The sequence below is a fragment of the Cimex lectularius genome, unplaced genomic scaffold (genome assembly GCF_000648675.2).
Source record: "Cimex lectularius strain Harlan isolate CLEC.00 unplaced genomic scaffold, Clec_2.1 scaffold404, whole genome shotgun sequence".
Lineage (NCBI taxonomy): Eukaryota > Metazoa > Arthropoda > Insecta > Hemiptera > Cimicidae > Cimex > Cimex lectularius.
The window spans coordinates 303,429-319,012 of NW_019392941.1; positions in this window are offsets into that span (position 1 = coordinate 303,429).

The window sequence follows — 15,584 nt, forward strand, 5'->3', positions numbered from 1 at the left end:
CTAATTACAGGGTATAACATTTAACAATGTTCTTAGTAAAATGTATGCTGGTCTTAAATTGAACTGTAGTATTCTGAAAGAATTTCATTCAGGATTAAGAACTAATTTTTCAATCGCACATAATCTATTTACATTAACGAATTTGATTAAAATACAGATCAATCGAAAAAAGCGGGTCTACGCTTTTTAGTCGACCCGCGTCTAGAGAAATAGATACTCAGTCTCTTTTCTTTTATGCTGCACAGTCTGTGTGCCTGCTTAATGATTGTCCGTTCTATTAAGGCTTTACTCGTAGATAAAGTGAAGTATGTTTGGAAGGAAGAGGTACACCGTTCAGAATAAATATGAGAGAGAAACAATTTGTCTTCTCAACCCCAGTTCTTCGATTTATTTTTGAATAACATGAATTCAACCTAGCATTTGACTTTTATATTGTTTTATATAACGTAAACAGTAATTTTGATTCCAACAACGATCCTCCCGATCATGGTTATTTTCCATTTTGTGAAAACAATTTATTTTTGAACTTGTTTGTGAATAGGAAAGACAATAATAAATTATAATAATAGTCATACAGTGATTTTAATTAACTTAATTACATACATAATTAGTTCTAAACGACTTTCGTTCGTCAGTGCTAATTTATGATTAAACTGATCAGCACGACCACTCTATTGAATCTGTCTATTCTCGCCGGTTTAAATTTCACTCAAACGCGTTTTGGCTTCATTGAAAGTTCAGTGAGCAACAGTAGAGTGATCAAGTATCAATCATGCCAATCACGCTAAAACTACACTAATTAGAAAGAAAAATATACAATTTAAAAAATCGGTTTTTATAATATTAACAATACAATATTATTGAGAATCTATAAGGTTTCACGGTCCGCTTGACCAAATAAATTATTTTCAATTAATTAATCTTTAATTTCATTTGTCGCCGAGAATCAAATAGATTACACTACATATGAAAAATGGCAAAGAGGAGGGAAAATTAAAAAAAGGTTGGGTTGAGATGGGAAGTTGGTGACCGAGTTGATCGAAGTCACGATAGCTCAAGTGGTAGAGCAGCGGTTATTTAGCCGAAGGTTGTGCGTTCGAATCCCGCTCGTGACACTGACTTTTTTATCACAACCAATACCTTACATAAAGATTAATTAATTGATAGATATTATTTGGTCAAGCGGACCACGAAAACTAGTGAAGTTAATAAGTTAAATGAAGTATATCTTCACTAAAGCTCTCCGTAGCCATTTCAATTGTCGCCGAGAATGAAATAGATTACACGACATTTGAAAAATGGCAAAAAGGAGGGAAAATTAAAAAAATGTGAGGTTGAGATAGGTAGTTGGTGTCCGAGCGGATCGAACACTGACTTTTTTATCTCGACCAAAACCTTAATTAAAGATTAATGAATTGAAAATTATTGAGAATAAAAAACATGCATGGTCTTAAGACTGAGCTCAGAAATATGAACTCTTTATTCCCTTATTATATGAGACAAAATGGTCGTAAACAACGTAGTTTTACAAAATGGCCAAAGATCTTACAGATTTCCATATTATACGTTTTTCATAATATGGTTTGGAGTAATGTTTTAATGTTTACGCTAAACAGTTTCAAAAAGAGATAATATCCAATATCCGTGACGTAAAAATGGAATATTAGAACATAATGGCCTATAATAATGTCTAAGACTAGGTTCACTTATAATAAATTTCCATTTTGATTGTCGATCTAAAGGATTGATATTTAGCCAGACTTTGATTACGTCCATAGCTAGAATCGAGTATCGAGTTAACGCGGATGGGTGGGTAATAAATGAGCTTTTTAACAAATTCCTCCTCCTTTTTCACTATCCAAGATTTCCTCTATGATATAAATTTAAAGGGACATTTATCGAGGATATTTTATTTGCACAGTTTTTCAGTGTAGAATTGATGGGTTCCATGTGAAGATCATTGAGGCCATCATAGCAATGAAGACAGACTTTTATATCGAATTTCGTAACTTCTTACCTTAGTGATAATAATAAAACTCCAATCAGTTTTCATTTCTTGGGAGAATAAGAATATAATGACTTTCTGTTTCTTTTGTATTGAACAAAATGGATAGTAATATGAGTCTGAGTGATGTAAGATACGCGTACGCGCGAGTGTGGGTGGGTAGGTGAATGTGTCTGTGACTGTGTTTGGTGATGTATGGGTGCATGCTGCGTGATGATATACAATTTTTTCAGCTGTTTAAACACAACATCATTTTGCTTTGTTCAGCACAAACATATTTTCTGTTTTGCTGTAATGATTTTCCTTGCGCACGTGCTACTTTCGATTTAAAAACATTATTATTATTAATACTTGTATTCATTAATATTTTTTAAAATATGTTTCGTAATATGATATAATTATCAAATAATAATTTTAAAAAACACAAAAAACAAGGCACTACATCGAGACGTATTTATATGGTAATGTGCTACCACGATTCAGCACAAGTTGAACGATTTATGCCACGTAACCGACCGAATATGAGACCTTGCGTTGTCATGACGGAAGACGACTTGAATGGCCTTTCATATTTTTTCGAGAATATTGTTCTGTTAAATTTGCCATTTTAAACTGTCTTATGTTTATTTATAAGGACTTCGTCTACAAAGAAGTATTGGCAACAACACAAGATAAAAAGTGCGCTCTTCTCAATTCTTATCCTTAAGAACGGTGCCACTAAACCACAAAAAAATGATCTTAACTAAGCTTGTATAAATGGGCTTCTAATCATCAAGAATGACCTAGCTAAATAAAATTTCAGTTGTTTGTTTTCAGAGATATTTTGGTGAGTAAACACGATTCGTTCGAATGGTTCACGTATAATAATGTATATATTATTTCATGATAGCTTTAGTCAAAGAAAATTATTCCGGACCGTCTTTGGATTCTGGCAACCATACAACTACAGAGTAAATTAATCGATTAACAGAAGTGTTAAATTTTTTTAACAACTAATTTGTTCTTTTTTTTCCTTGATGGTTCACAAGCGTTTGGCGAGGTCTGAGAAAGAATTGCTAGTAGAACAAAAGGGATGCAACCAAAGCAGAATCAATATATAATACTTCCTACATAACTGACAGATATTTTAGAGTCAAACAAAAGAGATCAATAATATATAACAAAAATATATAAATACATGAGAGCCCCAAGGTGACATACTATATACTATTCAGAAAACTTAACTTAAACTTAATACTATTTTCGGACATGGTTGGCGTAAAAATGCCGACGTTTGCAGGAGATACTGCTGGCATGTCGACAAGACCCAAGCATCAACCTTCTTCCAAAAATAGTCACAAGTCTTGCGTCCGGCTCAGTCAGCTCATATTGTTGCATAAAAATGACAAAAATTAAATAATTTGGATTATATTTAGTTTCGTCACTATTAATCATGTCCGTGGAAACGACGAAGCACTTACATAACCGAAGTATGGTCAGAATATCGAAAAGAAAGTTTGAGAAGTGATGATTAAGCTTATTATTTTATGTTTATTGATGTCAAAATTTCATTGGATGCCTTTTGTGATTTTTTCTTTATTTCTGTTTTTACGGCATTTACCCCATACAGCTATTTTACTTTTAATTACTTTTGATATCATTCATTCATCTTTGTTACTGTTAATTCATTTAGTACATTCTATTTATTTCATTAATTTATTTTTATGGATGAATAAGGTCAATTTATATTTTTTGGTCATCTTTGGTCATCACAACAGGTCGCATTAATTAATCATTTATAAAAGATATTAGATTTGGGATATAAACTTTATTTAAGTAAAATACACTAGTACACATAGTTATTTACTTGCACTTTTTGCTTTTTAGCTTTAACAATGGTAAAAGATAAAATCTAAGATCAATCTGTTTACCATTCCTTTAATTTTCTTTTCTACTTTTCATAAAAACTTGGACATGAGAGATATTTTCTTATTGGTTATTCATATTATTTTTCGCACCTGTTACTTATTTAAATCAAATTCCGCATTAAGATTTTCCAAATGCAACGATGGATTTCCACAGATAAATAGATTCCACTTGAATTAATACAAACCATCAATTATTGAACAATTGTGCCCTAATTTACCTTGCAAATAATGTTAAACATGCGCTTTAGTAGGTCAAACATGGGATAACAGAACATTATCCAAAACATAATTGTAATTTTAAATTTATGCAATATAAATAATATTTAATTTATGGAACAAATATTTAAATAAAAATGCACAAGCATATAACATTTAAGCATTTGGAGATTTTTAATGAATTTTAAAAATTCACTACGCTGCTGCAAATCTTCCTAGAGATTCCGGAATTGTAGCAAAACTGTTTCATTTAGTAACCGTCAAATAATAGGTTCGATACATACTGATTTTGCGGCATATCTATGCTCTTATCAATTGGAATTCATTCTTCCCCTTCTATTAACCCTGACTTCCCTATATTAAACATGTAAAAAAAAAAGGTTTTGTAAATGGAGCCAATTTCCAGGAAGTTTTGCTGCAACGCACAACGCTTTGAATTTTTCAAAAAATCTTCAAGGGTTTTATTTTGTTTAATTAAAAAATTAAATTAAAAAAATAGGGAAAATTTATGTTTTCATTGCATAAAGCTGCAATGAAATATCTTTTATATCTTTTATTTAATAGTGTAAATTTATTTACTTGCATTGTTTAATTTTTCTAAATTGAAATATCTTTGATTCAGTTTCTAATGACAATTGCACCTCAACAGTTCATTAATATAATAATTTTTCTTTAATAATGCTAATCGAATAGAAAATCGGTACCAATTTCTACAAGACTTTCATGATGCATAAAAGAATACATTTTAAATAATCTTGCCAAATTTTATGAGAAAATCTGTACCTGCTAGGTTTGCAAACTTGAAGCATGCCGAGTTACCCAATTGTGTTGTACTAACAAACTGGGAGTACTGTACAGGGTTTTCGGCTATTCGTGTTACAAACTTTGCCAATAGATTCTACTTTCAAAAAGAAACCAAAAAGTCCTAATTAACTATGGTCCGAATGTCAATGGTTTCGGAGTTATTGCCCTTTTCCTGATTTTTTAAATGTCACGACCTTGCTTCAAATAAACAATGATAACTCCAAAAACAAAAGGTTTTGGACAAATCCGTTGAAACCATTGAAAACTACGTTAAATTGTGAAGATGTGATCAAGACTAAACTTGTAGACGTTGGTGAAATAAGTGTTTAGTAGCCAGTACATTGAAAAAAGAATTTTTTTTCAAAGTTAACTACTATTATTTAATACTACTATTATTATGTATTATTATTTATAATTACTACTATTATTATTTAACTTATTATAATGATTCAAACTTAGAGACCAACAAATTTCAGAAAACGTAATCGATTTAATCTCCTTTTTAATGGTGTAAATGATTTTTCAAATACTTGTTTCAAACATGAAGAAATTGATGAAGGAAAGGATAAAAACCGTGGTAGAAGGATCGATAAGGTGGAAAATTTATAAAAATACTTAAGGAAATTTTGAATGAAATTATTAAACTTTTTTTTTAAATTAGGGTTCGAAACCGAAATAATGTGTTTACTGATACGACTGTGTATTCGGACGTGCGGATATTTCAACAGAAATGTTACATTGTGAAAAATTTAATGCAGCTTGCCAAATAAAGGTCAGATTTGTATTTTAATGATGCTAAAGTTGAGAAATAAATAAAAAATCTGATTTTAGAGCAAAATAAAAAATATATTAATATCTCAGGAAAGAGTCCAGATATAAACCTCGTTCTGGTGGCACTGAACTACGTTTTATTTAGTGAATCAACCATGGCAGTACTGACATTTGTTGATGTTGTTGATGAAATTGATGAAGGTAAGGACAAAAATCGTGGTAAGATAGAACGGATGGATTAATAATAATAAAAAATAAAAAAACTTAAAGAAATTTTGAATAAATGAACTAAAAACGTTTTGCATCTTAAAATTGTTTTATTCCGGGAACAAAAATACAAAAATCCTTTAATCAAAATTGGAGTCGTGTTGGTAAATAAGTAAACACTTGCACTTTATTTTTTCTTTTTTTTTTAATCTTTCCACCTTAACCGAAACTTAAAAACATTAATCTTTCCGTCAACCACGGTTTTTTCCGTTGCTTCATCAATTTCTTCATCTTTGAAAAAAGTAATTAAAACATCAATTACACCACTAAAAAGGATATTAAATGGAGTACGTTTCCTGAAATTTCCTGGTCTCTCGGTTTGGAAATAGTAATCACCACAGTAAGTTTTTCAACTTTGAAAACAAATTATTTTTCCAAGTTCTCGCTAGTAAAACGCTTATTTCACCAACGTTTACAAGTTTAGTGTGATCACATCTTATAGGAAATTTAACGCAGTTTTTAACAGTATCAACGGATTTGTCCATCACTTTTCAATTTTGGAGTTATCATTGTTTATTTGAAGCAAGGTCGTAAAATCTTTAAAATATCAGAAAAAAGGGAATAACGTCGAAACTGCTGAGATTCGGACACAGTTAATTAGGACTTTCTGGGTCCATTTTGATTTTAGAATCTCCTGGCAAAGTTTGTAACAAGAGTAGTCGAACGCCCTGTATGCTTTCAAGACGGCGAAATTCGAAACCCGTTTGTCATACAACGTAGATAGAGATTACAACAATAGTTTTACAGTTATTCGCTGATTAACCGAATGTTATTCCCAGATATTTATGGGATAAAATGTGCTCGACTGAAAAATGAAAACTTCATGAATTCATGCTTTTGATTTGGTTGTATTTAGTCCAGTAGTATCGGCGAACCGGTTACACACAAATATATATATATATATATATGTGTGTGTGTGTGTACTGTGCATAACAACAGACCTAAGACGCTATGTTGGAAGTTCTGCATGTCCTGCATGCAAGCACCCTATGCTCAGGAAAACAACTGCATCAGCAGTCAGAATTATTTGAGTATAGAAAATACATCAAAAGTAATTTAAAAACACTAACAATTTTACGTCATTTTTGACGATCTGAATATTACAATAAACTATTCATTTTTTTAGTTAAAAAATGCAAAACGATTAAACAATTTGTACTATCTAGAAGCCAATAAAAAATGGATTATTATATAATAATTCTACAGTAAAACACAATAGGTATGTTCCCTTTTTTGAAGGTGTAAAAGCAAATTTTGCAAAACTGGGTTTTCACAACGATCGAGCGTGCTGGAATAGGTCGTCAATCAAAGTGCGTAACAATGGAACGGTGATGGTAGACGCGGATGCACAGAACCGAGCGATGCAGCTTTCACTCTCCATGCAAGGCCGTCACACCTAGCCAGGAGTTACGTTTAGGCCCGACGAGGCCCCGAGACCTTCACATTACACAGATGTTACCCATCACACATTCAGACGTCAGGTCGGTTCTCGTGACTCGTTATGAATTGCTCATAAGTCATAGCCGGATTCGGCCGGGCAACGCGGGCTTATCAATCTAAGGAGGCCGTGACGGACGTTCGAAATCTAACCTTGGGTGATCCGTGAGACATAATGGACCGAAGGGGACGTCCAGTATGGTAATATATTCAGGCAAGCTGGACATATTTGACATACTTAGAAAACGACATTAAACCAACAAGATATACCGAGTATATTTCGAATATCCTACATCTAATTAATTTCTCAAGTCAATGACAGACCAAAACACATGAAACCAATTTCATTCACCGGTTATGATGTACACTATGAAAACAATAAATTTTATATAAATCATTACCACCGTCAGATTAAGTACGTAGTCCTACACTAATCCTGTGGGTTACAGGCATTATTCCATTATGATTAGCATAACTGGAATACAAGATTTAACCATTTAAAACAAATTACATTCGGAAAAATTTCTTACAGTTCATCATACTTAACAGGGTATCAATTAAATATTTTTTCAGTCTTACTAACATAAATAATATTGCTTGCATAAACCAATTTTTTTAGCATAAAACAATAACATTTGCAGTGTGCTAACGTTTATGTTTTGAAAAGAAATACGGTACCGAGTCAGGCTGGTTAGAAGTCAAACTGCTTATTACATTATTTTTACGAAGTGAGCATGAGCAAACCTCAATCATTACCAGTTTGCTTATTATATTATTACAGATAAAACTAGGCTCACTTTAACACCTGAAAAAAAAATTAATAGATTTGTTTTCGCTTAAAATGAATGAATGAAATTATGCTGAATTATATTTTATTGGTATTTTCAAACCGTACATATTCTAAAGGTTAGTTCTTTCAACAAAAACTTGAGTTTGAGGGTATTCTTATTTACAACTTGTTTTACCTTATATTTTCTAATTTATTGTTTTTAATATTATGTATTTGTTTTTTAGTATTTGTAGTGTTTGTATTATTGTAACATAGTGATGTAAATATAATATTATATTAGATTTTTTTTTATATTTACTGAAAGATTATTCGGCCGTTGCAGCATGGAGAGAGCTCGGTTTAAACAAAATCAACATTTCAGCCAGATAGAAGAACAAAAACGAAAGAGTGGGCTGGGTAAATAAGAGAGATAAAAGGAAACACAGATTTTCTAACAAGTAAGCATCGCTCACAATATAAAAATAAAAATGGTCGGAGCGAGATGTTGGGGCCCCAATTGAGACGCCGAAATACGACCTGGCTCCAAAAAGTTTAGAAATAGGAAAAAAGGGGAAAACTTTGGAAAACAAGATTGAAGGGGAAAACGGGAGGTGCTTACTAGGCGAGGTTTTACAAAGGAGAGATTAAACAGAGGTGAGTGGTTTTTCGTAGTCTTAACTGTCGCGAGGAAGATCGAAAAATGTCGGAAAAGGTGCAGGAGTGGTTGCGGACTGGTCTGAAGCTCGAGTGTACACATATGGCAAGTATTTTAGAAGGTCTTTTTTAGTTTTATAATCGAACATGAAATGCAAAAACTTCGAAACTCCATGTAGAATCGATGGAGATCTTATTTGATCTTCACAAATATTTACAAGACATTGCATTAATGTGCATTAAAACATTACAAGATCGGCTCTCCTGTAAATTCTTGTTTTCATATATTTAGTACTAGTACTTTTATAAGGCTTCGCTTAACCAATCGGTTCCAGTTTTTACCCATGGTTAAACTAAAGATCCTAATGGTCGCTATATTTTTTAAACGTTAAAAAACGAACAAATTCTACAAAAAAATTTACAAAAATTAGCCCGATTTTAACTTTATATCTGAGTCCGTCAACAAATTTTAAAAGGGAAACCAAGGAAAAAACTGTCACGATGCTCTGGAAACCTACTAGTTTAAGTAGGTTTCCAAACAACAAAAGCTTAGAATTCAGCTTATTAGCAGCTATTATTATTATTTAATTCTTACTAGCAGTAAGAATTAAAAAACCTACATAAACTAGTAGGTTTCCAAACAACAAAAAAATTAACTCATCATTTGAATCATTAAGTAAATATGTACCTAAAGACGGATAGATTTAGCAGGAATGTGGAAATGTAAAAACTTAAATTTTTAGTAGATTTTATTATATTTAGAAACAGCAAGGAGTTTTGAAGAAGATATAAAAAAGAACAATTATATATGTGCATTTAAACTGGAGATTAGAAATTTAACAAAAAGACTGATTGAGTGAGCCTTCATTTGTTCGCAATCAAAATTTATTTTATAAACTGTCATGGTTAATTTCTATATTTTGTGTAGAGATAATAATTAAATTGATTCAAAAGGTGGGGTTGAGATGGGATGTTAGTGTCCGAGTGGATCGAGGTAATGGTAGAGCAGCGCCGAAGATCGTGGGTTCGAATCCCGCTCAAGACAGTGACTTTTTATCTCAACTAAAAACCTTTATTAATTGAAAGATATTAATTGGTCCAGCGGACCACGAAAACTGGTGAATTTAATAATAATTAACCATCATTTCGGGATAGAGAGATGCAGTCTGGTGTGATGTTGGTTTATAAAACATTAAAGCTTCAAATATCAAACATACATAAACAAAAGACATTAAAATCTCCCTAACACTCAATACAACACAAAAGAGTGGCTTATCTACACAGAAAACACACACTTTGAGTAAGTATAAATATTTTGATTAAACCTAAAATTAATCATTGTATAAATTCACATTCAGCTCTAATATGTATTTGTATAATTTAAACTATGTTTATAAATCACAGGCCCTCAAAATATCTCAATAAAGATAGAAACATTGGAAGGTAAAATAAATTTTCTAACATTCTAACCTACATACTTACCAGAGCGCATCTCACTAACTATAAATAATCATTAATTAACGATCACTAAATACTACACATAATCATTAACACCTGGCACTGTGGAATGAGAATATCAATACATGCCACCATCACACAAGGGTGCATTTTTGGTATCATCCTTTATAGGATTTATAGATCTTTCCTTTAAATCCCAATACCATCATTACCACGATGCAGATGAACCCGTGATTTCATCTTCTAGCTCGAATGTATCCAAGCGATTAATCCTGGCATTTATTTTAAAATGGTGCAAAATTTTGGGGAAAAATCTGAATTAGTAAAAATGTACATGGTGTACAACAGGCCTTCTACACAATTTAACAACGAAAATCGTTGTTTTTGTTACTAAACCCAAAAATGTCCTGAAACCCCCAACGCAATAATTATATACAGTGAAATCTCTGATAATAAATTCCTCTGGTTACCGGACACTTCAGTTTACAGGACAGTTACAGATGCACCTGTATAGAAGATTTATTTTCTACGTTTTTAACATTTAGGGAACACTCTAAATAAAGGAAAAGGACATTGTCGTGTCATGTTACAGCCTGTAATACTGCAGAAAGTCTTGGAGTAGGAGACTGGCCTGTTTATTTTTTTTAATTTTTTTTTAATGGAGAATAAACGATCTCTGTGTGTTAAAACTGCTAATTATGTTTTGAATTATTGATTCAGTGTATTAGTTTTCTTCTCCCCCTCATTCAAACTTATTTTCTTTCTGATATTGTTTTCATTTGATGATATTCAACTTCAGTTTAATTTCAAATTTTTTAATGTTAACATTAGATATCGTCCCGCCGAAGATTAATTAAAAAAAGTATTATTCTGCGGACAGGGTGGGAGTGGGTTTGTCCTTTTCGCAACCCGAGAGTAAGGGTCTCTCTCTTCAACTCCAGTCAATTATTAGTCGACTGAAAGATAGTTTTATGGTGAGCAACATAGAGAGAGTGCAGGCTTCCCGTCGATACCGTATATATAGGATGCTGGATCACGGAGTCAGATGTGCCAGCTTGGTTGGGGACCAAAAGACAAATAAGAAAATTACAGACATACGTTGGATCCTGAAACTGAGGGGAGAATTGCTGAACCTACGACATAAGCCGTATGATCTCCTCACCCAACAGGAGTGTGAGTTATGTAATTACCGGGTGAAGGAAGACATATACCACTTTGTCGCGGAATGCCCCATTCTGTCCCCCTACCGTTTATCTGCGTTCGGCGAAAGAACCGTATCAATGGACAGATGCATCAGATTGCTCAACGGACCAGATTGGACAGACTTGGTGAATTATGCTAAAGCGGCCTGGGCCTATCGAAGGCTAATATTAAACGAATTTAATTAGTAATTCTTCTCTCTTCTTCTCTTTTACTCCCAATTTCTTTGCCTCCGCTCTTTCCCTTGATATTTGGTGTTTCTGTTTCTCCGGTCTCAGCTCCGCTAATTGATTTTTAATTCTCAGTTTTGTGTCCTTTTGATTTGGTATTTTGTTATAGATGTTACACTTAGCATAGACTTAGTTTAATGCATTTGTACGTTTATTTTACAGGATTAGTCAATAATTAATCCAAGCCCCGGCAGACGGTTACCTTGCCGTATTAAGTTTATTTTCTTGTTTGAATTATATGTAATTTTTCTTTTTTCTTCTTGTGTGCAATAATTATTATTATTATTATTATTATTATTATTATTATTATTATTATTATTATTAAGTATTATTCTTTCAAAATGTTTGGCAGACCAAACATCGAAAAATCATAGAAATTGTACACCTAAATCTACATTCCACATGATTGCTATATATTATCAGATATCAAAAATCTCTTTATAGATGACACTTTCCGAAAAAGAACAACTCACCAGGGCAATCCTACAGCAAGAGATTTCACTAGTAACAACCTAAATTTGTACAAAACTTGACTACGACTAATGTGGACAGACACACATCCAACGCACTCAATCCTTCCGAAGAAAGGTCAGCAGAGAAATATTATCAAAGATACTAATTTGGTATTGGCGTCAGAACTTCTTTTTTCCTCTTCTATAATTTCTAATTTAGCGAGGTGTACTTAATTCTCTGTACTATTTGTCATACATCACAATTAGGCATAGGTGCAGTAGAAACAACCGTGAATTTCTACCCTCGTTTAAAAATGGTACAGAGATGTAAGAAATGAAAATTTCTACTGTGATAACAGGCAAGGTGGGAACAGTCAAAAATAGGCTGCCAACAAAGCCCCCTAAGCGCCCTCCCCTACAAAGGGCAAAATACGTCAATCAAAACATAACTGCGCAACATAAGCGGTTTTAAGCATCTATCTAAAAATGTAAGAATACATCGATAAATCGGCTTCCTTATATCATTTTATCTACCTTTCTTAACAAATTTTTTGCCAAGCCATAACGATTCTAAATTAATGTTAGTAGGTAATTTAAATCTGGTTTTTTTTCTCATCAAAGCAATTAGTCATTATTGAACATATATTACGAACGAAATAAACCAGTTTCCCTTTAATAGATTAACGGAAATGAAGAAAAACCGAATGATGAATTGCGACGTGATTAGCAGTAACAGGTACTAAATTTTACAAACAAAACTTAATTTTAAATATAAATTCAACCAAAGATTGAAAGAGAAAGGTACGTTCAAAACGTCATATTCAAGGCAATAAGTCAACCAGTCTGAACAACAAAATACTGTTATCTTAAATTTTGTTGAAACCATGGCCACTTTGTTAGCAACTGTAAACATAAACATGCAGCAAGAATAAATTATGAAAACACGATCCGTGTACAAATCAAACAAAACGTTCATGCATAAATCACCAGAACTACCCGCCCTTGCAAAAAGTTTCATGTGGATTGACTTCTAACTAGTCAAGTTCAAGGAATAATTCATAAAACACGTACAGGAAATATAAATCAACATAATCTTATAAACGACTACAATAGTTTTACATACTAAGATAACTCCCAAAATTGAACAAACACTGGACACAAGGTTCAGCGTTCTTTCTTGATTTCTTATTCGAACAGCTATCCGTTGCGCTGGTACATTTTTTACATAAATAATACTACCAAAGCATTCGTAAATCATACATGTAGTGTAGAGTACTTGGCAATTTAAACATTGTACCAGAAAATTCATATAATATCATAAATGAAGCATGTTAATATTTCACATAGTTATTGGGAGATTGTGAGATAACCCATGATCTTCAGCGCAATACGCCGCTGCTCCTACCACTTGAGGTATCGTAACTTCGATCCACTCGGACACCAATTCCTAAAATAATTAATATGGTCAATTATGAGGCTAGAAATATATGTATTAAGTGTGTGGTGTTCAGGGAACGTTACTTGAGTTATTTGGAGGTCGTGAGATGCGGTCTGGTGCGACATAGGTTTTAGAAAAACATTTTCTTTATCATTCCAACGTTTCGAGATCATCTTCACGGCCTGGGATTTATAAACAATGATTAAATTTTACAAATACATGTAGGATGTAAAGAAAATGATTTTATACAATGCTAGAATTTTTAAATCCAATCAAAGTATTTCTACTTACGCAAAGTGTTTGTTTTCGTTCTTATGTGTCGTGTTGAGAATACCAATGACACACAAGAATCAATCCCAGGCCCTGGAGACGATTTCAATAAAGATCGAAACGTTGGCACGATAAAGAAATTGTGTTTCTAAAGCCTACGTCACACCAGACCGGATCTCACGATCTCTAAATAATCATTGGCTAACGGTCACTAAACACCACACATTTTTACATAGTAATTTATTTTTGATTCATACCTAATGTTACATTATTCTCAATAACAGGTCTGTACTACACACTTTAACATTTTAAAATTAGATCAGAATCGGATGAGAATTTGTGGTTATTAGTCTTTCAAAGTGAAAAAAGTAGGTACATATTATCACCAAACGTTAGGTACTTGAACGATTTCCTTTGGTTTGATTATAATTTCATTACAATATAATATGATAACTTCAAAATAGCTTTCAAAAATTATAATACAATCCAAACACTTTTGTCCAAAATTAAAGATCCCACACCAATAACAAATAAATCTGATGTAATCTACAACATCAACTGTTTAAACTGTCCGGCAACCTACATCGGTCTTACATCCCAATATCTGGACAAGAGAGTAAAGCAACATAACTATGATTGCAAAAAACCCAAACAAAATCTTATAGCACTGGCTACCCACCATTTTGAACACCAACACAATTTCGACTTCAAAAATCCAAAAATATTACATACAGAACAAAACAAACATAAACATAATTTCTTAGAAATGGTTTATATCAACAGAGATAAACACAGCATCAATTACAGAACAGATACATGTAAACTCAGTCGCAGCTACGCCAATATCATTAATCAAATTCAATACAGATAACATACCTATATCATCACATTACATTTCACACATCAAATATTTTTCATATAGTATAATTTCCCAACAATTTAGCTTTCCTTTTCCTATACATCACTTTCTATGTAATCCTGAAAGGATAATCTGGCCGAAACATTTTTTCCCTTCGTCGGCCCTTTTCACCTCAAAGAAGCCGACGCCTTATACAAAATTGTCTTCTATACCGACATCCTTCCCCACCCCTTCAAAATCCAACGTATAGAAACACAAAATAGCAAAATCTCACTGGCCCTGTTGACACGACACGCAAGAATGGCACAATTACACAGAAGAAAACACTTTGAGTGAGTAGAAATACTTTGATTGAATATATAAAAAATATATTGTGCATTGTATACATTCACTTTTCCACATCCAAAATGTAATTGTTATATGTAAACAATGTTTGTAAATCCCAGGCCCTGAAGATGATCTCAATAAAGATCGAAACGTTGGCACGATAAAGAAAATGTTTTTCTGAAACCTACTTCACACCAGACCGCATCTCACGATTTCTAAATAAATAATTTCATTACTTTTTCCCATAAAACTAATTTAATTTTTTATATAAACTGTTGATTTTATTTATCTTACCTTATTACTTTATCTATTCTATAACGCCTACAAAACATACAGCGAGAAGAGAGATACACAGGTGATAAGAGGTGATAATACTAAACAGTGACTATACTTTTGCCAAATCTGCGATGGATACGTTTTTGAGATGAGAGCACAAATAATTTACGTCACCATTTTGGTGACATTGATCGGGGAGTGGTCATGGGTTGGGTTCGGTTAAGTTAGGTCAGGTCAAGGTAGG